The sequence below is a fragment of the Amblyomma maculatum genome, chromosome 6 (genome assembly GCF_055883805.1).
Source record: "Amblyomma maculatum isolate TAMU_Amacu chromosome 6, ASM5588380v1, whole genome shotgun sequence".
Classification (NCBI taxonomy): domain Eukaryota; kingdom Metazoa; phylum Arthropoda; class Arachnida; order Ixodida; family Ixodidae; genus Amblyomma; species Amblyomma maculatum.
Window position 1 is genome coordinate 52,620,220 of NC_139349.1, and position 27,874 is coordinate 52,648,093.

Consider the following 27,874-nt stretch of genomic DNA (forward strand, 5'->3'; position numbering starts at 1 on the left):
TTCTGTAGTAGCACACATTAGAGAATGAACTTCTTCCTTATTATTGGCACTGGTACCAGCATATTCAGAAGGAGCCGAGAGTGAGGTCAGCACAAACCTTAACTGATCGTCACAAAAGGAGAACGTTGTGGGCGAACCCACGCAAGGATAATTCCTGGCCAATTCTGCACTGAGAGTACGGGCTATTTCTTCACATGCAAGAACATCGCCTCTGTTGCTTTATATTTGGCGATGTCCTTCAGCGCTGACAACGATGACCCTTTCTTTGTACCACCTTACTCAAGTGCGTTGTTAAAAAGCAGACAGCTACGTGGGCATAGTCTCACCGGCCTCGCAGATTTTCGGCATTAACTGGGAAGGGATGTCGAAGCTGACTTAAAAAAGAATTCATTTAATGTAGTATCAATTATTATTCACTGTTGTCCTGCAAGGTCAAGGTTCACTAGTGGGTTTTACTCCAAACAACTGTTGCGAAAGGTGGAGGGTTAGAGGCAGGAACCGAAGTAATTGCAGTAGTGAACTCAGGAAAAGGGTATTATTTAAAGTACCACACAATAGTGAACTCAATTCAAAGGCGCCTGAGTTTTCACGCATGAGTGCCTCGAAAGGACAAAGCGTAAGAATTTGCATATTTCAATACTGAAGGAATTACACGTTCCACACCAATCAGCACCACCTCCAGTTGCAAATTTTTAAATTAAAAAAAAAAAAGCAAAATCTATGCAAACTTGCATGCAATTAGTACTTCTCTCTACAACAGACCAGGCCACAGGTTCTTTTGTTGTTGTTTTTTTACCCTTATACAGCCGCCATGCTCGGTCAGTGGCTCAACTTCGACCTTCGTGCCCTGCGTCGCTGCAAACTCATAGGCGTTCGCCTTATACGGCTCATATAACGAATCCAGTCGTTTCAACACAGCCATAATGTCGACCGTCTGCCGCTCCCGTAATGACTTCAAGGTCTACATCGACAAGCTTCAGTGCTACACTGAGCACATTTCTTCCCACTCGCCCCGCAGGGCCCCGGTCTTTTCCTCTCGTTCATCTCCGTGTGCGCACGCTGCTTTGCAGACACAGAAAGGAGGCTCGCCCTCCGGGCAACAGATGAAATCAGAGCTACCAGGGAACGGTTACCCAATGTGACGATCCTGGCGCACTCTACGTACAATCACGCGTGAACATAGCGACGAGGGATCAGCGGTAGCAGGCGGAGATCGACCCCTACGGGTTGTTGCGAAAAAAGTCGACCCGGGGCGTGAGGGGCATGTTTGCTCAGCGAGTCTCTGCCTGCGTATATATGTGCGTGTTTGGACGCTTACCCTTTCTATTGCCCCCCCCCCCCCCCCTCCCCTCCCGCCACACCTTCTTTGCCGTTAGAGCACGAGCTGTGTAAAGACACGTTGAGCGGTCGTAAAGCGGAGAAATTTTTAAGAGCCCCTTCGAGAGTGATTCGACCTGAACCCCACTCTGCACTGCACACTACCCCTTTTCCAAATCCCGTTTCCTCAGTCTCGCTCCGCGATTTCTCATTTGACTTTTCGTGTTTTTCTTATTCGGTTTCTATTCAACGGCAGGTAATTTGAATCCTCCTCCAAGCTTCTTTTCTTTCAGCAAACGTTTTTGAATATCGGACCACGTGACGATCCCTTGACATTCATATCCTTTTACAGTTTCTGTACAGTGTGTAGAGAACGTTACATGCGCAACACGACGCTGTAACGATGAAAAGCTCTGTCGTCACAGGGGCCTCGAAGACAAAGATACGACGGAGAAGGCTTTCTGTACACCACGATGGAGTCAATGCGTTTGTGTTGCAGGTTGGAGGCCGCAAGCATTCTGAAACGGAGACGCAGAAGAGACCCTATAAAAGGTTCGAAAGCATTTGCATGTTTGAACGAGAGATGCTCTAGAACTGGTCCAAAGACGCTTACCAAACACTGAAACAGTCGGCGTCTTACATGCTGAAAGCGCCTTTAGGCTCCATAAAAAACAAATAGCACAGGCGTCCTTTATTCAATTCCTCAATAACATCTTTTAGCTTTTCGGCTTTGTTATTGGGGCCGAAAAGAAATCGAAATAGCATGTTAAAACTCTGACGCTCGGTTGGCTGATTTCGACGCGCAAAGCGAGCAGGGGAAGAATAACGTCATCATTTATCGGAATGCTTCGTTTCAGGTGGTACATTCGCCAAGTTATGGGGTTTCCAATACCTTTCACCTGCGTTCAAAAGTAGTTTCAGAGTTTGGGCTTTCTGTGTTCGCCTCGGCTTATCCGTGCGCACAGGCGATGCCCAATCTTCGTGTATCTTTTTCCCGCTTCCCTGCTTTGCGCGTGCCAATTCAGAGCCATTTTTCATATCTCGCGTTGCTCTTGACGACAGTCGCTATGCGCATAGTGAAAGTTAATGTATTCAGGAAACAGCTGTTTCCCCCATATTCTGTCATGATCAGGTTTCTGGGAAACAGATTATAGCTCGGCATACTTTTTTGTTTTTTCGTGCTCACACATACGTCCCCAATATTGAAGTCAAGTCCACTTCGTATTCCGATTTTCCTGAATTTTGAGCTGCCTCTGAATTCGACTGAATCCGACCAAACAACGGAAGCGCAGAAACGCTGCGCACTGCGCGCATTTGATGGACGCTTTCATATGTGTCCCTGACGTGTGTATAATAGGGCGATCAGTTATTCTCTTTCAATATCAGCATCTTGATACAAAAGACACTGCTCGCGGTGCATATACACACGAAACCACGAGGCGGGAAAAGTAATTTTGGATTGAAGTTGCTCTGCGCTAGAAAATAGGGCTGCACCGTGTGCCTTCATGTACGTAACTATACATCGCAGAAAAACGGTACCGGTACCAATACACTGGGTGTGATACTATTACCGCCTTGACTATAATAGTGCAATCCCACTATATATAAAGCACTCGTTAAATTTCTACGCTGAGCGAAGAAACATTTATTATCATGTCTATGAATACACCACTCTCTAAAGTACGAAGCGTCTTGCTGAGCTGTCGATGTTTAATTGCAAGGGACATTTTGTTTTTGGCAATGTACAGTCGCTCTTGCAGGTTTTGAGTGATGAATCATTATCACTGTATGGCGCGTGCGTGTGTGTGTGTGTGTGTGTGTGTGTGTGTATGTGTGTGTGTGTGTGTGTGTGTGTGTGTGTGTGTGTGTGTGTGTGTGTGTGTGTGTGTGTGTGTGTGTGTGTGTGTGTGTGTGTGTGTGTGTGTGTGTGTGTTTGTGTGTGTGTGTGCGTGTGCGCGTGTGCGTGTGCGTGTGTGTGTGTGTGTGTGTGTGTGTGTGTGTGTGTGTGTGTGTGTGTGTGTGTGTGTGTGTGTGTGTGTGTGTGTGTGTGTGTGTGTGTGTGTGTGTGTGTGTGTGTGTGTGTGTGTGTGTGTGTGTGTGTGTGTGTGTGTGTGTGTGTGTGTGTGTGTGTGTGTGTGTGTGTCACAATAACAATTAAAGACAGACAGCCGGAGGCGGCATGCCGAACCACTGGCCCATAGCAACCTAGTAACCTTCTACATGCAAGACTCAACTCTTGATAACTGGAACTGAGAAAATATGTGAGTTGTTTCTTTTTGCCATACGGTACTGCGTTCCAATTATAAAAAGATCACGCTCACTAAAAATGAAACGTTTAAAAGCTATATAATATCAAGATAACGAAACACAGCTGTCGCTATCATCATCACTGGCCTACTATTTAAGTAAACGGTGTGCGTCGACACAAGTCTTTGCGCTGATCCCAGAGGATTATGCGACACCACCATTCAGTTCAAAAAAGCGGCCATAGCCATTTCTGTGGAAACGTTACAAGTTTGAATTGAGTGGCAAGAACATGCTTAAGTTCTATTTTTTTAAGCTAAAAATGTTTTATTTCACTGCAGTAGAAGCGGTGATGGAAGCTGTAATGTACCAAGATAGAGCCGGAAAATCAAACATTGTTGAGAAAATTTGATTACGTTGTGATGAGTGTACGTTTGATTTTGAAATCAAGTTAAACTGCGTCACTGGCGAATGCCACTCGCAGTATTGGCGTTAAACAATGTCGGCGCTATGCTTTCCACTCCCCACCGCCCCATGCGGTCTGAAAATGCTTGGTTTTCTGCTTATGTTGATAGCTAACATTCAACAACAAAAACAAAGCGACCAGCACAGAAAATAAAATATTACTTTTCCCGGAACTACCCTCCATAGGAGAGGGTAGTTTGTCTCTTCTTATAAAAAATTAGTTGGAGTTTAGCTCTGGTTAACCCTAGCTGAACTGCGAAAGCAACGGCGGAAGCTTTTTCAGCCGGCCACATTATTCCCCTATCACGCCCTATCAGTGTAAGGTGCTACATTATTGGGGACACTTAAGCTCATCCTTTAAGGGTATGACGCGAGAGCGTAAGATATAATTTAAAGTCACGCTTCAACCAAGCCGTATGGACGTGCCTGCGTGTCGTAGGGGTAACGAGAATGAAAATGGTTTTGGCAGGCTAATTTAGATATCACCCTCCCATATGAAAGGAGCGACCTGAGTTGGCAGCTTCTGCCCGTGGAACAGGGGTAACGGGAATTCAAATGTCATGGCAGGCTGGTTTTTCTTATTTTTTTATGAGGAGATCCGTAGCTATACCTGACGTCTCGCATTGCCTGTCGTAGTGTTGCTTTTAAAATAATATTTTATTTTTGTTCGCTTTTAGCGCATTGTGTCCAATGTAAATGTAGTCCCCGTCCTTACTCGTACTCATGTCTGGGTTTTTCTGAAGACATGCTAGCAATTTTTTTTTCTCGATCTGACTTCAGTGAGTATCGCGCTTCTACACCAGGTTAACTGCATCTGACATACAATAGTTTTAGAGTTTCCTGGTATCCACTGAAACGAGATGAAGGGGGAGTTTTTATAACACTGATTTTATATTCCCATCACGTTTCTTAACCCACCTGTATCTGCGAGAGCGCTCAAAATTTAGAATTGCGAGAATATTATGTAGCAGTCTAAATTTAGCCTGTCGCCAGAAAGAATGCTTCGCATCACACTACGATTACAAAAAAAAAAAAAAAAAAAAAAGACATTACTTATAAACCCCCGTACTCTGAACGAACGGCTGAAAAACGTACTGAAACTTTTAGTCCCTTAAACGAATGCCGAGCGTCACCTTGTGCAAACCTCTAATTTTGTGAGCGAAACATGGTGGGGATTTGTCATGTCGGGTATGTTTGTACGGTAGGAAATGCAGCGTTGCGTCGCTTTTAATGGTAACCCTAGCTGGGCCACAAGAAAAGGCAAGCTTTAATATCAATTAACGCCATAATTAAATGTTAAAATTAAAATCATAAACATAAGAAATAAAGAATAAAGCCTAACTTGGGTTAGAATAGGCAGGTTAATATCGAAAAACCTGTGGAGGTGGCCATTATTTTCGCTTATCGGTGATTTTTTTTTTGCATCCAAATACTCTTAAAAATTACACAAGTTTATTTGCGTCAGGGCATACTAACGCGATTCCTCGTAATAATGTTATTATCCGTAGTAGGAGTTTCCTTTCGTCTAATTATTCTTTTTTTGTACGGCTCAAATAAGTGAGATAGGGCAGTCAATAACTCCAAGAACAATATTTGGTCACTACTAGCTCTATCCAAAACACATATCAAGTTTGGTGAACTTGCCGGTTTATTCGTTTCACAATTATTCAAGGCGTTAAAGCACTTTTGAGCCTGTAAGGCAAAAGTCTTACGCAAGTTGCGATGGCTCTGTATCAGCACTGTTCCTAATAACACGCCTTCCCTGATCGACTCCCAGTCTTCACTGCTCCTACATGGAGGTAGGTTTTCGCGCGGCCGTAGTACAGGGGAACGCCTTTTCTCGAGACTGGCCGTCCACATACTTTTTCCCCTCCAATCTCGCAGTGCTCACCAGCGCTGCCTGCCTTCTCCTTCCCTCTATAAGATCAATGTCCCCTGGGAAATGAAGGCTCTACTGAGATGCTGCGGCCTCTTTGGGGCGACACTTCTGTTTCAAATGAGAGTCCGGTGATTTGGACATCAAGGAGGGCACGGTTCACACTTGTCCCAGCGCAAGTACGCATGATTGTGCTCGCCTCCGCTAGAGGAAAAGGCACTCGGGAGTGAGACTGGCTGCGAACGAGAGTGCACGAGAGAATTTGCGCGCTGAATCTGCATGGATCTCTTGTCCCGTATCCTTAGGAAGAGGGCAGCAATCGAGGCGGCTCCCCATGCGACTTCGATTACATGGTTAGTGAGGCGATTGCTCGATTTGCTATATGGTCTAAAGGAACGCGGAATGTACTCAGCCAGTCCTCGCGGGCTGTGAAAAGCGCCAGGGTGCGTTTATCTGTTTGATAACTGATTGTGAGCAAATGTCACAATACCAATTTAAGGCGTACCAGTAATGACTACCAAAAAAAATAGGGAACACCTAACAAGTGTAGCAGATTAGACATTTAAGCGATTTGGTACATCTTAGAAAACAGCGCTGCGACAGGGGAAAAGAACAGAAGGAAGGACAAGCGCTGCAAACAACTCAGGTTTATTTGAAAAATACACAAGTAATATACTCATAAAAGACAACCAGCAGCGCATGTGGCCCTTAAAATAAAAAATTTCGAGAGTTCTGTGGAACACTGCAGAAATGCGAAAGCCTAAGCATTGCTGGTGCACACAGTGCATTACGTTTTCTCTCACTATCATTATCACCTTAATGCACCGTTATTATAATTGATAATCTCATCATTGTCATTATCTCTAAATGCTGTATCATTGTCATTGATACTATCATCCTCACTGCAGGCAAGGTGAATTATGATGCACGTTTCAAGATTTCGTGTTTGGAGCCTATTGTACAATCTGTTCAAAACCAGAAACCATGAATCGTCTTTTAAGAGATTGCTGGGATCCTGTTCCTCACTGGGATATATTACAAAGAAAGTTAAAGAAGTGACTACCCATTAATACTTGCGGCATCTGGTTTCTACCCGTATCAAGTGACGAGCGCCCGATTATGGTGCCGGGCCTGCACACCATTTGGAACACGCGGATGGCATTAAGGCACGTAGAAGAAAATGTATGATCTGTCAGGACAACTTCACTGAAACTGTAACATTTCTCTGAGATGTTCTCCGTAGTCAGCCTGAGCAGCCTCAGTAAATGGATGTGGTCGACGGATTGATCAACATGAAAATGTTTTAATACATCGCTTTAGCCAAATGTAGGCTAGTGATTTTTATGCCTGTATGTACTTTGTCGACCAGCAATAAATGAAGAAAAGAAATCTCAGGCTTTGTGCAGTTGGTTAAAGCGCTCGCCTCGGGATGCAAGGGATGGTGGTTCGATTCCCGGTAGAAACATAATTTATTTATTTATTTTAACTATCTCCCTCACGGTAGACAAGGAGGATTATGACGTATACTTAACGATCCCGGGCGTGGCGCTGTTGGTTAAAGCGTTCGGCTAATAAAACAAGAGATAAAGGTTCGATTCCCTTTGGAGACAGGAATTTTATTTTTCTGGTGACGTCATCATGACGTCATTTCATTGACAGCTATAGTGTGACCAACCAAACGCCGACAGTATGAGCCATTAAAGGTTTTCGCCTTAAAAGCAGATGTTAGTTATGAATCCAGATACGAAATTGCACAGTCATGTATATTTACCAAAGGGGTACTTACGCACGTGTTCCTGTTCTTGTGAATATAATTTGCTTCACACAATTCCCTTGTCAATTGATCTTGAGGTCTAAACATAACATATTCCCTGTTAGAAAGAGGAGTGCATGCTGTTTTATTTGACTCATTAGGCACACTTGGATTGTTAAGATGACAATGTTTGTAATGATGAAATTTGATGAATGAGCACATTCAAAGACCTTTTGATGTTGGCGTAAGGGCGTGTTAATGCATTTCCCGGTTACGTTCCACTTGTGAGGCTTTTTCTTTTCTACTTTTTTTTTTGTTTTCGTTCTCTGGCTCTTCTGTCAACAATAGCACAAATGTTTACCTAACAAGTGCCTGTGTCCCGTACTTCTTTCAAAAACTAGTGCACGAAGCAATCCGTCCAAACCGTGCCATGTTTTAAAGATATGTGTACAAATGAGTATTTAAAGCAATCATGCGGTGATCTGAACCGAACAGAGTTCAAATGGTTTCGTAGCTCAACTGCGCAGCTGATGAGCTAGATAAGTGCATTTACATTCACTAATAACCTCAATATCTTAAATATGCTTACTATATATACTTTTATGCATTTACTTATATATACTTAATCTATACTTATATACAATTTTAATATGTTCCCCCTTACGCCTCCTGGCAAGTTGCTAGAGAGCTCAAGTGTGAACATGAAGTGTTGGTAAAGATATGCGTTCGTAGCGACGACAGATAAACATAATCACCGTTTTTAATATATTTTAACATTGCAATCTAGACTGTAAAATGCAGTGCCCATACTGACTAGTATTCGAATAACGTCTTGCTGGAAACATCTCCCGTCAGTTCACTTTTTGACGAAGAAAGGGCCTTAGCGTACGCCTAAGAATAGTTTACGAAGTGTTTTACCAAAAAATTGTTTTTAAGTTTCTCTGCTGGTTTATGTTATAAGTAAAGGAAAGACCACCGTATTTCAATTCAGTGAGATCAGCTTCGCATTTAAGAGCGGTTCGCGGAATTCCTACTCCCATTGGCTAAATGTATATGAGGTACTGCACTATAGGTATATGCATTAGGGTAAATACTATAGTGCAATCATTAGCAATCGTATTATAATCGCTTTCAACAGGCCTCTGATATAATATAAAGCCCCTCAAACTGCTAAACTGTCATCCTGTATTTGAGCTGTTCGTGGCGCAAGTATTCTTAAGTGATATTTCTGAGAAATGCTCGAACTTACTTACCTTTTTTATGTCGACCGATTTTAAGACGGGAATGTCGCCTCCGGCGCTAAAAAGTGTGATATGTTGAAAATTGATATATTCTTCCACGTTGATTAGATTGATGATTCTGCCCAGTCGAAAAACAAATATACAAATCTACGTCAATACTGTGACACAATATTTTGTATTTCTGTGGTAAGGTCAGAGTTTAGTGTAGTTCTTTACTACTTTTTTATAGATTTGTAGATTATTCTGTGTTATTTTTTTCTAGCTTGTAATTTTGTCATACTTTTTTGTAGTAACTACACAAAACTACAAAATGTGATTCACTGGAGAAGGCAATGGCAACCCACTCCAGTATTTCCTGACAAGAAAACCCTATGGCCAGTCACAATACCATTTATGATATGGCGCCGGAAGATGAGCCCCCCAGGTTGGAAGGCGTCCCACATGTTACTGGGGATGAACAAAGGGCGATTCCTAGTAGCTCCAGGACGAATGAAGCGGCTGGGCTAAAGCCAAAAGGACGCTCAGTTGTGAATGTTTCGGGAAGCGACCGGAAAGTCCGATGTTGCAAGAAAATATATCACATAGCAACATGGAATGTAAGATCTATGACGCAAGGTAAACTGGATGTCGTCAAGCGAGAAATGGACAGATTGAACATCGATATCTTGGGTATCAGCGAGCTCAAGTGGACCTGAATGGGAGAATTTAACTCCGGCGACCATTATGTCTTTTATTGTGGGCACGAATCCAAGAGAAGGAATGGGGTCGCTCTCATAATAAACAGAAGAATGGGCAAAGCAGTGCTAGGATACAACCCCAAAAACGACCAAATAATTTCACTTCGGATCCAAGGTCACCCTTTCAACATAACAGTTATCCAAGTCTATGCACCGGCCTCTACTGCTGAAGAAGCTGACGTTCAGAGATTTTATGCAGACCTACAATGCCTTTTAGGCCGCACCCCATCATCAGAACTTCGTTTTTCTAATAGGAGACTGGAATGCTAAGGTCGGGAGTGAAGAAATATCCGGAATTGTAGGCAAGTTCGGTCTTGGCGAGCCAAATGAAGCTGCATGGGCAGAGGCTAGTGGAGTTTTGTCAAGAAAACAACCTGACCATAGCGAATACTCATTTTCAGCAGCACAAGAGGCGCCTGTACACATGGACTTCACCGGATGGTCTGTACAGGAATCAGATCGATTATTTTCTTTGCCGGCAGAGATGGAGAAGCGCTATACAAGCAGTAAAAACAAGGCCTGGGGCCGATTGTGGCACCGATCATCAGCTTCTTGTTGCCAAAATTAAGCTTCGATTGAGGAAAACGCAGAAAACTAGAAGGCCTTTCAGGTATGATCTGGATCAAATTCCATTAGAATATGCTGTGCAAGTGAGCAATCGATTTCAAGAATTAGATCTAGAAGACAGAGAGCCCGAAGAGATGTGGACTGATGTTCGTGATATAATACAAGAAGTTGCTACTAAGGTAGTTCCAAAGCAAAAGAAATGCAAGAAAGCAAACTGGTTATCTGAAGAGGCTCTGCAAATAGCTGAGGAAAGGAGGATGGCAAAAGTTATGGGGGAAAGAGAAAGATGCAAGGTTCTCAATGCGGATTTTCAGAAAATAGCAAGGAGAGATAAGAATGCCTTCCTGAACATACAGTGCCAAGCAGTTGAGGACAACAGCCAATTAAGGAACACAAGAGCTCTGTATAAGACAATCAAAGATATCAAAAGAAGCTTCTGTGCTAAGCTGGGCGTGATAAAGGACAAACGAGGCAAGGACCTCACTGAAGCATCAGAGATAAAGAAGAGGTGGCAGGAATACACAGAAGAACTGTACAAGAAGGACCCGAATGTGCAAACCCAACATAAGACGGTTGTGATTACTGATCTCGAGCCGGGCATCCTGAAGAGTGAAGTTGAATGGGCCTTAGCCAGCCCTGCTAAGAACAAAGCTAGCGGAATTGATGGCATTCCAGCTGAGTTGCTTCAAAACCTCAACCATGACGCTGTTAACATTCTGCATACATTATGTCAGAAGATTTGGAAAACCCTGCAGTGGCCACAGGATTGGAGGAGGTCAGTTTACATCCCCATTCCAAAGAAAGGCAATGCCAAAGAATGTTCCAACTACCGCACGATCGCGCTTATTTCGCATGCTAGCAAGGTGATGTTGAAAATCCTCCAAGGTAGGCTGCAGCAGTATGTGGATCGGGAGCTTCCGGACGTGCAAGCTGGGTTTCGCAAGGGCAGAGGAACTAGAGACCAAATTGCCAACCTTCGCTGGATCATGGAAAAAGCAAGAGAGTTCCAGAAACCCATCTACTTCTGCTTTATTGATTATGCGAAAGCATTTGACTGCGTAGATCACAGCAGATTGTGGCAAGCTCTCCAAGAGATGGGAGTTCCAATTCACCTCATCCGTCTCCTCAGGAACCTGTATGAAGGGCAAGAGGACACAGTCAGAACTGAGCATGGTCTTGCTGATTGGTTTCCGATCGAGAAAGGAGTGAGGCAAGGCTGCATACTGTCGCCCTGCCTATTTAACCTATATGCAGAGTGCATCATGAGGAAGGCCGGTCTGGACGAGTCTTCAGCTGGAGTGAAGATTGCTGGAAAACGTATCAACAACCTTAGATATGCGGATGATACCACTTTAGTGGCAGAAAGTGAAGTGGAATTCAAGAGACTTCTGATGCGCGTACAAGAAGAGAGTGAGAAGTTTGGGCTTCAACTGAACATTAAAAAGACAAAGATCATGGCGTCTTGCCCTATCAAGTCCTGGAGCATCAATGGACAAGAAGTGGAAGCTGTGACAGATTTTCTCTTCTTGGGCTCCAAGATTACCTCAGAAGGAGACGCCTGCTTCTGGGAAAAAGAGCAATGGTTAGCCTTGACCGCCTAGTAAAGAGCAGAGACATTAGGCTGCCAACCAAGATCCGTATAACTCGTGCTATGGTCTTTCCAGTTGTGATGTATGGATGCGAGAGTTGGACTGTGAAAAAGGCTGACCGCCGAATAATTGACGCGTTTGAATTGTGGGGCTGGCGAAGACTCTTGAGAGTTCCTTGGACTGCCATAAGGTCAAATCAGACGATATTGTCGACCATAAACCCTGACTGCTCATTGGAGGGTCAAATTCTAAAGTTAAAGCTCAGCTACTTTGGTCATCTGATGAGAAGAGAGGAGTCGCTGGAGAAAGATTTGATGCTGGGAAAATGAGGGTCGGCGGAGAAGGGGTAGGCAGCGAACGCGGTGGTTAGATGGCATCCTTGAGGCACTGCACATGAAGTTATGTGATGTTAGGAAGATAGTGAGAGACCGAAAAGCGTGGCGTGACGTGGTCCATAGGGTCAGAAGAGTCGGACACGACTGAACGACTGAACTGAACACAAGCTACACAAAGTACTGATGTTAGCAAAGAAAACTTGTTGTGACTGGAGTTTCATTTTTAAAAACCACACAAACATTTTATTGTAAAAACTTAAAATTGTCTGTAGTTTCTTTCTACCGGGGGCTCACTTTATCTGCCAACAAATTTACTAGTGAGTGGGGTAATGTGTGTCTTATATATGCACCAAAATATACCAAATGCAATAAAGCAGCTGCCTATCGAGAGAATTCCTTTGCTAATTCTGAACTTGAATACTAGAGAAAACAGACCATTTTACTAGATAAATGACTAAAATGAATGCAGTAACACCAACAACGTCGACAATTGATTTCTGACTGCGACTGTAAACAGTGAGGTATTCATTCTTATTATCACGACACAACACATGATGAGTAAAAACTGAAAACTTGTTAACATCGCTGGCATCGTTCATGGTTAATTATTATATTAATTTTTTTTTACTTCGTGTCTTTCACTTAGCATTTCTTTTTTTACTTTTTTCCGAATTGTGTATGTGCCGCTAACGTATGGGGCATTTTTTTTTACGCGAACTCGTATAAAGGACTCGGTATAGCCAAGCACAGATCAGTGACTCCGGCTGACGTCAGTGGATAAAAGCCTAAAATGCTGTGTGATGTCTGTGGTGACTTTAATAAAAAAAATTTTAAGGACACTCGAGTTTTTAAATACCACTTTTTAAATATACCACGTAGAAACTAACCGAAATGGTCTGTTAGGATACATAATTCCAATATGAGCTGCTAGCCGGTACTAAACAGTGATACGCACCAATTTGTGTTTTCTCTTTAGTTGTGATGATAGCCTCGATGAAAAATTATTCCAACACAAACCTCTAGCAGCATTATACTGCAATTATAAAAGCGTTAACCATTGAGCACCCACGTTTTTCATGAAGTAGATAGAGGACTAACTAAAAAAAAAAAGAATGAAATGTTAATTTTCTGCAATGGAGCTGTTTCACAGTAAGAATTGATGCCCATGTATTGTTCGAGTAGCAAGATATCCACGGCACTCTTCTGCAGCTTTCTTTGCGAAGTGTGCAAAAACAAAAAAGGACCACTACATCGCCCAATAGGAGCCGGTGACAAATCACCGTAGAAACAACAAAACGCGCTCGGCGTTCTGATAAATTCTTAATTGCCCTCAGAGACAGTGGAGCCGTAATGCACCGACCAAGGTCTCCGTGATTTACACACTCCTTCAGTGCCGCACACAAACGAGATGGCACGCCGAACGAACCACTGCGCGAACTAGGTGTCCGAACAGAACGTTTTGTAGAGAAAAAGCGAGCTGATGGTGGCAGCGACAAGGGGTAAAGAGGTGTGTGTGTGTGTGTGTGTGTGGGGGGGGGGGGGGGGGGGTCACCGAGGGCAATTTCGCTTGGCCCCTAATTTCGTGGCGCCTGCATCTGTGCCAGCCGAGCGGAAAAAAAGAAGCGATGGAGCGACGCGGCCGCCAATGGTCCCCGTGCCATATTTGCGCCATTCATTCGCGTGCAGGAAATTAGGAGCTCTGGACAATAGACCGTAAACTCGGATTCGAGGGTCATAAATTAGATTTCGAGCCGTTTGTCTCCCCCTAAATAGAGTGTAAACAAAGAGATTCGCGCGAAAGATAAAAACGACTGCGACCCAACTGAAGGCAGCGTAGAAAGCAGGGTACGACTCGTCGGCGCAGGTCCTGGAACCGTAAACTGTCCTTCTTTATGGCCTGCCCCACAAAGTAGGGTACGAGGGGTGCCGGGTGTAAGGGGAGGTTGAGGCAGAAAACTAGGTTTAGATGCCTGTGCGGGACCCAAGCAGGCTGCATTACGGTTCTGGCCGTCGTCGAACCTAACGAACATCTTGACCTCCGCAAGAAACGTTATCACCCCCCAAGCAAGGCGGCGTGGTTAACTACTGCCCAGATTAAAAGTTACGGCCCTGGAGAGAAGCTGAGAAAGCGCAGAGACAGAGCCGATTTCGAAGCGCTGTTCTCAGGAACCCCGACATGGCCTGTCTTCATCGGTGAAATGACCGGCGTCTTATGGCTCTCGGCGGAGAGGTAAGGATGTCGATTCCGGACCGTGTGTGCTCTCCAGTGCGCACACAACGCCTTGCGGCCCCACCATCGTTTGGGAGTCCCTGGCTGCTATCAGATTTCCCTTACACGTGCCGCAGATGACCGGCGCTATGGAAGAATCGGACTGGCATTTCGGGCTTGGATTGTTCTTTGGTCACTGGTGCCCTTGTTGTTTTACTGCCTGTATGGTGAAAAACAATTGCTGACGATTACGTTACTTCGTAATGTGAAATTTGAGCGCAGCTCATCAGATGTTTCACCTTTTCGATAGATTGAGGCAGAGATTTCAAGCAAGCCATGTATGTACAATTACAGACTTTTTTTTTTTTTTCTCACACGTATTCCTTCAGCAACGCTCCTTTAACAGTTCTTGACTGTCATGAAGAAGCTTTGTGGTCGAAGAAATGAAAGCAATTACGTTATCGGCAGGCTGTGGGGGGTAGCGCGTATGCCCATAAGAACGCGGCGAACGGCGGGGGCAGGATCGCACGAAGCAAAAATCTGAGAGCACGCCCGGGTGCCACGGAGGATGAGGGAGGGGAGGGAGGGAGCAGCGCGCGCTGCCCTAGCTGCGGAGCTGGTTGCAAGGGACAACGGCGACGGCAACGACGAACGGGCGATAAAGAGCTGCACTCTAAAATATTTTATCCGGGGGAGAACACACACGCACGCACGCACACACACACACACACACACACACATACACACACACAGACACACACACACACACACATATATACACACACACATACACACACACATATATATATATATGTGTGTGTATGTGTGTGTGTGTGTGTGTGTGTATGTGTGTGTGTGTGTGTGTGTGTGTGTGTGTGTGTGTGTGTGTGTGTGTGTGTGTGTGTGTGTGTGTGTGTGTGTGTGTGTGTGTGTGTGTGTGTGTGTGTGTGTGTGTGTGTGTGTGTGTGTGTGTGTGTGTGTGTGTGTGTGTGTGTGTGTGTGTGTGTGTGTGTGTGTGTGTGTGTGTGTGTGTGTGTGTGTGTGTGTGTGTGTGTGTGTGTGTGTGTGTGTGTGTGTGTGTGTGTGTGTGTGTGTGTGTGTGTGTGTGTGTGTGTGTGTGTGTGTGTGTGTGTGTGTGTGTGTGTGTGTGTGTGTGTGTGTGTGTGTGTGTGTGTGTGTGTGTGTGTGTGTGTGTGTGTGTGTGTGTGTGTGTGTGTGTGTGTGTGTGTGTGTGTGTGTGTGTGTGTGTGTGTGTGTGTGTGTGTGTGTGTGGAAAGATTGTAATATATATATATATATATACATATAGAGAGAGAGAGATATGAAGAAAGTGTAGATCTGACCGAAAAACAGCTAGCTACGTCGTTTCCATCAAACTAGCGTTTACGTAAACTGATATTTGCACCAGCCGAAAACGAAGCCTGGCTCAATAAAAAGAACTTCCTCGCCACTGGGGCGGTACTTTAAATCCCCGAGACGCGTCCGAGATAACAAAACCCGCTTTTCTCGGCTCTCTACGATAAAGCTGGTGGTACGCACTTAGATATATATATATATGTATATATATATAATTATCAGTTATTAGTTAAATATAGTTAAATAGTTATTAGTAAAACCTAATAAGGAAAGACTTCCTCTTCGCTCGCGATTATTTTAATTGTTTTTAATTTGTTCTTCCAGTCACTGTAAACCTTGGATCTGAGTACAGTCTGGTGATGTGAGAAGGTACTCTGCAAAGGGACGTAAAATCTTTTGGCAACCTTCCGAACTGTCTTTAATGTGCCTAAGCAAAAATACTTTTTCGCCTAAAACGCCCTGAACCAAAAAATTCCGGCACAAATAGAGTACCTTCGACACACAAATTCAATAATTACTGGGTTATTACCGCAGGCTTATGAGGTGTTTTATTGCGAAAGCAATACTAGCACTTTCAAGCCTTCGCGTGACCCGGCCGCAGTTACATCTTACCCAAGTGACGCTGTGACGTCACACCCCACGTTACGCCCGGGCTGGCAGGAGCTGTCAACTTGGGTCCCTCGTTTCACACGCTGCTAGGACCCTGGCATTCACGTTACCCCTATAGGCCACTAAGGCACGTTCATATGGGTTCATTAAAACGGGGCTTTATATGTGGGCTGAGGAAAAGAAAAAAGAGAAGAAGAACGCTCGGTCACCCGCAGCTAATGCTTTCGCTCAATATTTGGTTCAGCAGCGTTGAACCCTTGTAATTTTTTATTGCGAAAGCAATACCACGACAGCCAAAGCGAGCCCTCGAGTGGCTGGAGCTAAGCCGTGAAGAGAGGTAGCGCTTTAAAAAGGCGTAGCTACGGTCTCCTCAAAACAAAAATCAGCCTGCCATGGCATTTGAATTCACGTTACCCCTATGCCACGGGCAGGAGCTGCCAACTCAGGTCGCTCTTTCTATATAGAAGGGTGATATCAGAATCAGCCTGTCAGAACCGTTTGCATTCTCGTTACTTCTACGACAAGCAGGAACGTCCATACGGCTTGGTGGAAGTGTGACTTTATATGTGGGCTGGTAGCTTACGCTCTCGCGTCATACCCTTAAAGGATGAGCTTAAGTGTCCCCAATGATGTAGCACCTTGCACTGATAGGGCGGGATAGGAGAACAATGTAGCAGGCAAAAGAAGCTTTCGCCGTTGCTTTCGCAATTAAACTAGGGTTAACCAGAGCTAAACCACAACTATTTTTTTTTATTCTTTGACATCGAATACGTCAGTTCCATTGAGAGGCCATGGTAATGTATACCGGTCAAACTCGCGCAATGTAGAAGAGGGTGAATAATGGCAAAAAAATGTACTAATTACGATGACTATGAGGACGATAATATTTCTTACTGGCATCTTCTTTTCGTTCTGTTTATGGAAGTTCTCGTGAGCACTCGCTTAGCAACGTATCCCGAGGATTAAAGGTTGCGCTGGGTCTGCTGTGCTGTCACTGGTAGCTTAAAGAGCAGCTGCATCCCTTTTCGAGAATTTAGCGATATTCAAGGATTCAAATCTACATAGGCTGTAGGTAATGCATGCAAAGTGTTTTTGCGCTAGCATTAAAACTGATGGTGTAATCGACGATTACACCTCGAGCTTCTCCTCACAGAACTAAAGTTCTGCGGAGAAGTTCAGTGATGACGTCACGGACGGTACTTTTCTGACGTTCGTTGCCTTCGCCCACGTTCTGCTGCACATTTTGTGACGGTGCTAATCAACATTTTTAGGGCTTTGTTTTTTGTCAGCGTTCTTTTCATTTCTTCGAGCTAAGTGTGTCTATGCAGAAGACATACCAATACCGTCAATGACGTCATCATGCGTCGCCGTGCAGTGCGGTGAAGCCTGATAGCCGTGGCGATTTTAATCGCTAATTGCGCCATTGTTTCAAATGCTAGCGCCAAGACATTTCACATGCTTTAAGTACGTTATAATCATTCAACCGCTCGAAACTCATCGAAATCTAAAACCGTTGCACCTTCCCTTTAATGAGGCAGCATGCATACAAAACTGAAAAGACAGCCAATGAGACTGTATGCGTCGCTACGGCCGCAAGTGTACAAGCGAGTGCTGCAGCCCACACAGCAGTGAAGGCAGCGGGGAGAACTGAGCACGTTAACCTGAGTAAAGACTAGTGCGACTTCACGCAAAGCAGACAAACGGACGAAAGACGACGCCTAGCACGGTGTCCAGCACTCAACTCTGGCACTAGTGGCAACAGCACCTCAAGCCGCGAAAGCAGCCGGGCTAACCGGGCACACATGCTCAACTCGAGAAACGGAAGTCAGCGAAGGTGGATGGAAACATGCTGAAAATATTATGCGCCTTCTTTCGACGCATTAATGATTTTCATTAAGTAAGCGATATCATGCAACAGAACTACTTAGCATAGCTCTGAAAGGTAATGAAATAAAGAAGACTTGTTCACCATTACATGTTTCTTTTTAAAGGTCCATTAGTCCTAAAGGAGGTTCATTACTGAGCGCTCATCTATAAGTCGAACGACACACACTAAGTAATTATGAATGTAGACGATTACCATTTCTTCGCATTCGATTAGGACTGCAGGGTTTACATTGAGCGAGGGTCCCCCGTGCCTTTCTTTCTCATGTTGTGAGCTAAGAGACATTATTATCACATTTTTCTCTTCTTACAGGCTGGAAAATTTGTTTATTGCCCTGTTTCAAGATCTGTCATCATAAATAATGAAAGCGCTAAACTACCTTGCTGCATTCACCGAGTCCCTAACATATATAACCAATGTATATAACAAAAGTTAAAATTATGCTGAAAATATTCTGGCTGTGTCTGACTGGAAAGCTTCCTTCAGTCATCATGCTACGTTGTTCCGTGGTATGGTTAATCTATAGTTACTAATTATCATGCCATTTAACAAAAGAAGGTAAGAAATTTACGAACTAGATAAACTTGCTTTCGAGAAAGCCATCATGTGGGTTCATACTGTCTTCGTCATATTTACATCTTTTAATAAGAGAGTGTTCTGTTTGTTTTTTAGGGGGAGGGGGAGGGTGCGAAGTTTAAATTTGTTGCACCTACCGGACGCCATTTATCTCGAGTGCTTAGTCAATTGAAGAACAAAGAGTTGACTAAAACAAAAAAGAAGATATTTATAAAAAAAAATCGCATGAAAATAAACTTTCTTATTTCTTTAAAGAGTCAGGGCGAGGCTGCTCGCGGATGTTTTTCCTGTTCTTATTTTTCTGGTCGAATGCATAGGCTGCTAATACTTCCTACGGGACGTAAGCGAGCTAGCACGGAAATGAACTGGGCGGTCCTTCATTATGTATGAGCAGAGTATAGCGGCGACGTTAAATACGGCCTTCTAAACTGTTCTCGTTGAGCTAAAATTAAATCATTTGTCTTGACTTGCAGCGGACCCAATTCAGCGCCCAATGGACGGAGGGCAGCTATATCGTGGCATCGTACACAGCAGAAGATTACTTCTTGTGGTCGTTGGTGAGGTTGTCGCAGTAGTTTACGGATTGTGCTCTTCTCTACGTTTTTATTTCGCAAAGGATTCATCAGAACTGAATAATCTGTAGAGAAGGCACAAACCGCACGGGCCTAATGGTAGATCCTATGGCCTCTTTTTCAATGTCCAAAGTAGATTGGTGCTTTTCTCCCTAAAGGTACAAAATAACAATTACAGAGCCGCGAATAAGGATTTATTCTTGTGCCCTATTGCTTTTGCGGCAGTCAGGGATGGGATCCCGAAAGTCGATTCCAAACATTCATACGTCTTCTTTGTTTTATGTGCTTTTCTTCCCAAAACAGGACATGACATTTTGGCATATTTGCTAACTGAGGCTGTGAACTACGGCATGAAGTGAATTGTTCCTCCTTTATTCAGTGCTATCTTGGTTGAAATATATTGAATAAAGACAGCTTGTTCGTAATTTTTAGCAAGGGCAAAGAAATTCATAATCCCTAGTAAAGAGGATGCCAAGATCAGTGTGGTTGCGATTTCGCTAATAAGCGCTACGCGACTCCATCGACGTCATTTCGGCTTTTTACGAATTAATTGCTTTGCGTCGGCATCGGCAGCTGCTTTCTGTTTCCTGTAATGAAATACCAGGTGCCTCAGTAATTGTATTTAAGCGTTTTGTTAAGACGGACTGTCTCGTTTGTCGTAGTCCAAACTTGAGCAATAAGTAAAAACTAATTAGCTGACTCTTCAAATATTAACTTCAGGAGTCGATGTCAGGTCAAAAGAAGCGGATGGTTTTCAAAAACAGCTGGCTGAAATGTTTCCAATAAGGTGTCCATACCCGCCTATATTTTCCGGTCTGAGAAAAAGGCTATCACATGTCAGCTGATGGCTCATATCTCTCGCACACTGCACTCCCAAAGCCCCCGTTGCGAGCAAAGCTCCTGACAAAAACCGAAGCCGAATTTCGTCCTCTGAAAATGCGCCTTGAAATGTTAAAGAAGCAGAGCTATGATGCTCAATTTCTTCCATTGTGCATGCTATCGTTTTAAAGCTAGCTCTCTTACACGATGACCTACAACTTCGCAACTTTCCTTTTTAAGTCTCGAAACCAATAATTAAATAGTTAGGTTATCAGTTCAGTTCAGTTCAGGCGTTCAGTCGTGTCCGACTCTTCGTGACCCTATGGACCATGTCACGCCACGCTCTCCGGTCTCTCACTATCTTCTTAACATCACATAGCTTCATCTGCAATACCTCGAGAATGCCATCTAACCATCGCGTTCGCTGCCTACCCCTTCTCCGGCGACCCTCAACCTTTCCCAACATCAAATCTTTCTCCAGCGACTCCTCTCTTCTCATCAGATGACCAAAGTAGCTGAGCTTTAACTTTAGAATTTGACCCTCCAATGAGCAGTCAGGGCTTATGGTCGTCAATATCGACTGATTTGATCTTCTGGCAGTCCAAGGAACTCTTAAAAGTCTTCGCCAGCACCACAATTCAAACGCGTCAATTCTTCGGCGGTCAGCCTTTTTCATAGTCCAACTCTCGCATCCATACATCACAACTGGAAAGACCATAGCACGGGTTATACGGATCTTGGTTGGCAGACTAATGTCTCTGCTCTTTACTAGGCGGTCAAGGCTAACCATTGCTCTCTTTCCCAGAAGCAGGCGTCTCCTAATTTCATGGCTGCAGTCTCCTTCCGAGGTAATCTTGGCGCCCAAGAACAGAAAATCTGTCACAGCTTCCACTTCTTGTCCATTGATGCTCCAGGACTTGATAGGGCAAGACGCCATGATCTTCGTCTTTTTAATGTTCAGTTTAAGCCCAAACTTCTCACTCTCTTCTTGTATGCGCATCAGAAGTCTCTTGAGGTCCACTTCACTTTCTGCCATTAAAGTGGTATCATCCGCATATCTAAGGTTGTTGATACGTTTTCCAGCGATCTTCACTCCAGCTGAAGACTCGTCCAGACCGGCCTTCCTCATGATGCACTCTGCATATAGGTTAAATAGGCAGGGCGACAGTATGCAGCCTTGCCTCACCCCTTTCTCAATCGGAAACCAATCAGTAAGACAATGCCCAGTTCTGACTGTGGCCTCTTGCCCTTCATAAAGGTTCCTGAGGAGACAGATGAGGTGAATTGGAACTCCCATCTCTTGGAGAGCTTGCCACAATCTGCTGTGATCTACGCAGTCAAACGCTTTCGCATAATCAATAAAGCAGAAGTAAATGGGTTTCTGGAACTCTCTTGCTTTTTCCATGATCCAGCGAGGGTTGGCAATTTGGTCTCTAGTTCCTCTGCCCTTGCGAAACCCAGCTTGCACGTCCTGAAGCTCCCGATCCACATACTGCTGCAGCCTACCTTGCAGGATTTTTAACATCACCTTGCTAGCATGCGAAATAAGCGCGATCGTGCGGTAGTTGGAACAATCTTTGGCACTGCCTCAACTAAATAATTATCTTTGAAAGACAAACTGCCGATTACCTCGTTCGTCTGTCAACAGCTCGCTTGGTTTCAATCGACTATGACACTCAAGGATGTCCTCAAAAATTACCATCTCACTCTTGAACTTGCAATCTCACTCTCACCTTGAAAACACTACTATATTTCACCCTTTAAAATGAGGACAACAATCTCCCAGCGGGTGGGACTCTTTAAGGGACGTATTATAATTATCTTGCATAGAAGCCCCATAAGCACTGTGACATTTCCTCATTGGGAACATACAACGAAAATCAATAAGGTTGATATACGCAAAACACAAGTCCCGTCACCTGAATTCGAGGGGCAAGAAATATCCTCGCCGCTACATATCGAGGAAAAAGTGTGCCAGAGAGGTATCACCTTTCAAATAGGCGCCAGACAACGCGGATGCTTGACCTAATTACTCTTTGGTCATCTTGGCGAGCGTCCAGCAGCTGATTGTGGTTGTTGTTGTTGTGGCTGTAGGAAGAAGTAACAAACACGTACAGCTGCGTCAGCTGTTTTCGGGCAGTCGACTAAACATCATCGCTGTTCATAAGACTAATATAGAAAGTGAATTGGACACGGAGGTAACCCTGCAAGCCTTGTTAACAGATTACAACGTCTGTGTGTCTCACTCGGTACGCCTTTCGGTGGGTTGCTTTCTGTCCTTTAAAGAGACTCTCTGTTTATGACTTTATGCACCAGGTTGATGCAGAAGGGAGCATTAGACATTGTTACTTTCGGCTGAATAGCGGATAGTGGATGTCTATCAATGTGTATGCTTCAAATAATCGGGTGCAGCGAGCAGCTTTTTCAGTCATATTGCACATCTCTTAGAATGCGATCGGTATTTGGTATAGATGGCTGACTTCAACTGCGTACGCGACCCACATGACCGTACGGGCCTAGTCAAAATGCCAGTAAGAGCCCTGGTATTTTATCATGTATCGCTGAAACGCAGGTTTAACTGATACTGGACAGTCATCCACAATCACATTTATTAGAGGAGCTTCACATTCGCGTCTTGATTGCTTACGTCACCGTAGAACTTCTTAAAAGGCGCATCGCATGCGATGTCAGGCCGATTTATTTGTCTGACCATTGCATGGTCACTGTGCGGATTGGGGAAAGTTCCCGTCCAATGTTTCAGCTGCAGTGGGCACTGTGGAAGCTTAATGCTTCGCTGTTAAACGAGGAAGACTTTGCACAGCTCGTGAGGACAGTTTTGGATTCGTGTTCCAACTTGAGTCTACATCATTTGAAGCTTGGGAGTCGTTTAAGCAACAAGTTCGTTACATAGCTATATAGGTTGGTTCAGTCAGGTCTCACCTCAAATGTATGGAAGGAAAACGGCTGCTGTAGAGCCTTCGTAATTTGCACGAGCTTGAATGTGAGGCTCCTGGCTTATACACAGAGGAAATTGCTGCTGTAAAATGCCACCTTCAAAAGTTCGATGCAGAGCGCTTTCGGGCGGCCCGTTTGCAGTCCCGTGACAATCGTGCTTTGCGGTCTGAAGAGCGAATTAGGCAGTCATTGATTGATGACCGTCACTATGCAGCTGCCAAACAAGTCTCTGAATTCTATTGTAGTGCTGCCTTCCTCCCTAATTTTGATGCAATAGTAACTGAGTTTGCAAATCACTGCACCTGTATTTTGAGCCCCGCCGGGGTGTTGCAGTGGTAAGACGCCCGACTACTGTGCCGGAGTACCCGGGCTCCAACCCGACCGCGGCAGCGGCGTTGATTGAGGCGAAACTAAGTGGTACCCGTGTGCAGCGCGATGTCAGCGCACATTAAAGATCTCCAAGTGGTCAAAATTACTCCATAGCCCTCCACTATGGCTCCTTTTTCTCTCTTTCCACTTTCACTCCCACCTTCCTTCCTTCCCTTGCGGCGCGGTTCAGGCGTCCACAGAAAACAAGTGTGACAGATACTGCGCCTTTCCCTTCCTATCAACCAATTATTATTATTCAACAGCCTGAGTAGGCAAAGCCCGCAAGTAATGCTGATGACGTTCATGTAGAGCGCCTTGTTTCTATGATTAAGCCACTTTCTGAAGATGAATATAAGGCGATAAGTTCTCCATTAACCTTAACTGAAGTGCAAAACGCAGTTGACTGTTCGCCGCTTTCCAAAACTCCGGGACCTGATGGTCTATCAGGTGAATTTTACAAGACGTTCAAATCTGCTCTCTCCCGTGTCTTACTTCAAATTTCTTAGACTAGTATTGATGTCAGGTTTCTGCCGCAGTCTTTTACCAAAAATCATATTGTGTTAATGCCAAAAACTGATGATGAATAAAAACTTCGATTTATAACGGCTGCAGGCCTATCACGCTTTCAAATGTTGATTATAAGGTTTTCACTAAAATCCTCTCAAATCGGCTACGGATTGCAATGTCTACTTTGATCGGACCTCATAAAACATGTGGCTTGAGAGGCCGGTCAATACAGTCTAATCTACATGTGGCGCGTACGGTATTGTAATATTGCAGTGACGCGCACGAGCAGTTGACATTGCTACAAATTGACCTGGCAAAGACGTTTGATCGTGTCTCGTTCATTTCTTTTTTCTGTCTTAGGTCATGTCAATCTTGGTTCGATCGTTTCTACTGGGATTCGTAAATCTTGGTTCACTTCTTTTTACGTGGAAACGCCTTTGTTACAAAGAATATTCTGCGCGATTGATTCTAGATGGCTGTCTATCACAGCCTGTCCCCATCGAGTCCTCTGTTAAACAAGGATGCCCGCTGTCCCCGCTCTTGTTCGCTCTATACTTGGAGCCGCTTTGCATAAGTGTCATAAATAGCAGATCAGTTAGTGGTTTTCATATTATGGGTAACGAACTGAATGTTTTAGCTTACGCAGATGATCTCGCATTTTTCTGCGTTGACAAACCAAGCATTGATGAGGTTATTCCTTTAACGGAGGACTTCGGTTCAGTCTCTGGTGCTCGAATCAACCGATCTAAGAGTTACGGTATCTTGTTTGGAGTGTGGGGATCGATGCCTGCTCATTATGCTGGTGTGGCATGAAGATCTAGGCCACCCAATGCGTCTTACTTTAAAGACCGTGTGCCGACTCTTCAGCGCTACGGTCAGACTTTTATCCCTCATGGTACAGCAAATAATTCATTGCGCAAGACTTTATATCCAGCGTTTCCACAGTGTGTTCGCTACTTTCGTGTGGGATTCATTTTTTTAATCAATGAGGCATGATAACCTTTTCCGGACAGTAAGCGCCGGCGGCCTTGGTCTAGTTCACCTGTATTATCCGGCAGATAATTTCGCGTTTCATGTTTGTTCCGTGACGCTTCGCATTCGAGATTACGTGCATTTTTGCAGGTTCATGTTTTACCGCATCTTTTTGTGTCTTCTAACGTTTCTGATCGTCCGCGCTTATGAGTGTAATGCATGGGGAGTATTTATCTCTTCGATTCCTACTTGTTCGTTTCTCCCAAGAGTTCCTATTTTGTGTATCTCGGAAGCGTTTGTACACATATTTAATTTCTATGCTCTTTCTTCCACCCATGTATCGTTCTGTGTATTTTACTTTATCGGGACATGATGTACTCAAAAGAGTATGGAAAATGCCGTTCTCTCCACGTACGAAGACTTTCTTTTATACGTTGCACACTGGGACCCTGCCTGTTAAAACGAGGCTAAGGAAAAAAGGCATTTTCGTATATACAGTAAACTGCCGCCTTTGTGACTCTCCAGAAACCATCGAACACTGTTTCATCGATTGTAAAGATGCAATATTGTTCTGGGACATTTGGCAACGGACATTGCAAAAAATACTTGATTTGACACCGCATTCTCTACGATATCTCACTTCATTGTTATTTCTTGAAAAGCCTTTAGCCATTTCTTTCTAATTAGGTTGCGCAGCCTCTGGAAAACCCTCATGATGAACAAAAATTGTGAATCTGTTGTTTCTACAAAAAACCACTTCTGTAGGATGATTGTCCATTTAAGAGAATTACATGCACATGCTGACTCAGAGTGGCACTCACTCTTAGTGATGTGCTCTACATTGCCTCTTTTTTATAGGTTTGTTGACTTGGTGTATCCTATTGCACATCGTGTTGATTTGATGGTCTTTTCTTATTCATTAGTACATAGCCCAAGTACATGGGACATTGTTTCAGGATAATAAATACCATCTTGTAAAAAGAGAAATCCGGGGGGTCGCGCAGTTAGTAAAGTTCTCGGCTGGGGATTCAAGGGATGGAGGTACCACTCCCGGTGGAGACGTTTCTTTTTTTTTCTTTTTTTTTTAATGAAGAGACCAACCCAGCGACAACCGCCAGCTGTGATGGTTGCTAGGCAGCGGCTCAAGTTCAATGATTGATTGAACGTCCTTTATTGCATAGGATAATACTTATCGGCGCCGCACGCGGGGTTCACGTACTAAACGTTTCTGAGATTGATTTGCCACCGCGTGACAAAGCCATCGTTTAGTGTCATCACGCATCACACGCAGGGTGCCTTTGTGACTTCAAAGGTTACACTAAGTTCTTTATCACTCATTATTCGGTCTCACACATTATTCACCTAGAAACTAACGAGACATTCATTATTTGTAGTTTTCGACAGCTCTGAAATGGCCTAATTTATGAAGAAGCTAACTGATTGACTCATCAGTTTCATAGCACTATCTTAGCTAAGTCGCCTTGATTTCCAAAGCACGCAAACACTTTCGTCATTCATTACCTTAAAGCTAAAGGCTTTTTTTAAAATAGGAGTCGAGTTCTTAGTCAGTTAGTGTCTAATGGAGAAAAGAGCAATACATGTCGATCTCTTTAATGATAGGTTCCCATCTTAACCATATTAGAAAAGCATTTACAATTATCCGCAATAGAAGAAGAACCAAGAACCCGTTTTGGTTAAGACTTCCAAAACGGAAAAGAAGCAATAGTTTAATCTTGTACTACTTACGAATGTACTTCGGTTTATCTATTACGTCACCGCCGACATTTCAACATCATGCTGCACTGAGCGATTCAGACCTCTCGAGACTTCCGGTGCTGCTACATGATTGCAATTCTTCTTAAACTCGCTGCGCTCCGAGGAAAGGTGCAAGAAAAAAAGAGAAAAAGTCGAAGAGCGGGTCACAGGAGCGCTTTCACATTTATACAGATTGCGTACTTCCCGCTGGTATTAGCCGACCCTGCTCGGTCGCTTAGAGACAGAGATTGCGTGCTTGCTTTCATTCTTCCCTGCCGCTGAATCCGGCTTTCGCTTTCCCCGAAATTTTTTGTTATTTAGTCGCACCAAGACTTCTTTCCCAAAAGACAGCAATGCGTGCTGCATTATTGGTACCGTTCTAATCCCGGCAAAGAGAAAACCGCCAAGACTATTTACTGCGAGCATCAAAGAGAAAGAGTGCAAAAACAGCAGTGGAAACACACACACACACACACACACGCGCGCGCGCGCGCGCGCGCACACACACACACACACACACACACACACACACACACACACACACACACACACACACACACACACACACACACACACACACACACACACACACACACACACACACACACACACACACACACACACACACACACACACACACACACACACACACACACACACACACACACACACACACACACACACACACACACACACACACACACACACACACACACACACACACACACACACACACACACACACACACACACACACACACACACACACACACACACACACACACACACACACACACACACACACACACACACACACACACACACACACACACACACACACACACACACACACACACACACACACACACACACACACACACACACACACACACACACACACACACACACACACACACACACACACACACACACACACACACACACACACACACACACACACACACACACACACACACACACACACACACACACACACACACACACACACACACACACACACACACACACACACACACACACACACACACACACACACACACACACACACACACACACACACACACACACACACACACACACACACACACACACACACACACACACTCTGAGAGAAAAATTCCCAACAAAAGATTGTTCTTTACAGTT

At 44.3% G+C, this 27,874-nt stretch overlaps 1 long non-coding RNA gene across 1 annotated transcript; it reads right to left on the minus strand.

Annotated features, from left to right (window-relative positions):
- Positions 1-813: 813 nt before the first annotated feature.
- On the minus strand, positions 814-22,229 carry LOC146185735 (uncharacterized). The gene is made up of 4 exons (XR_014707815.1): positions 22,140-22,229; positions 8,909-9,014; positions 7,689-7,773; positions 814-1,835 (listed from the first exon to the last, which is right to left on the minus strand). It is a non-coding gene; the product is annotated as an uncharacterized LOC146185735 (long non-coding RNA).
- Positions 22,230-27,874: the final 5,645 nt, after the last annotated feature.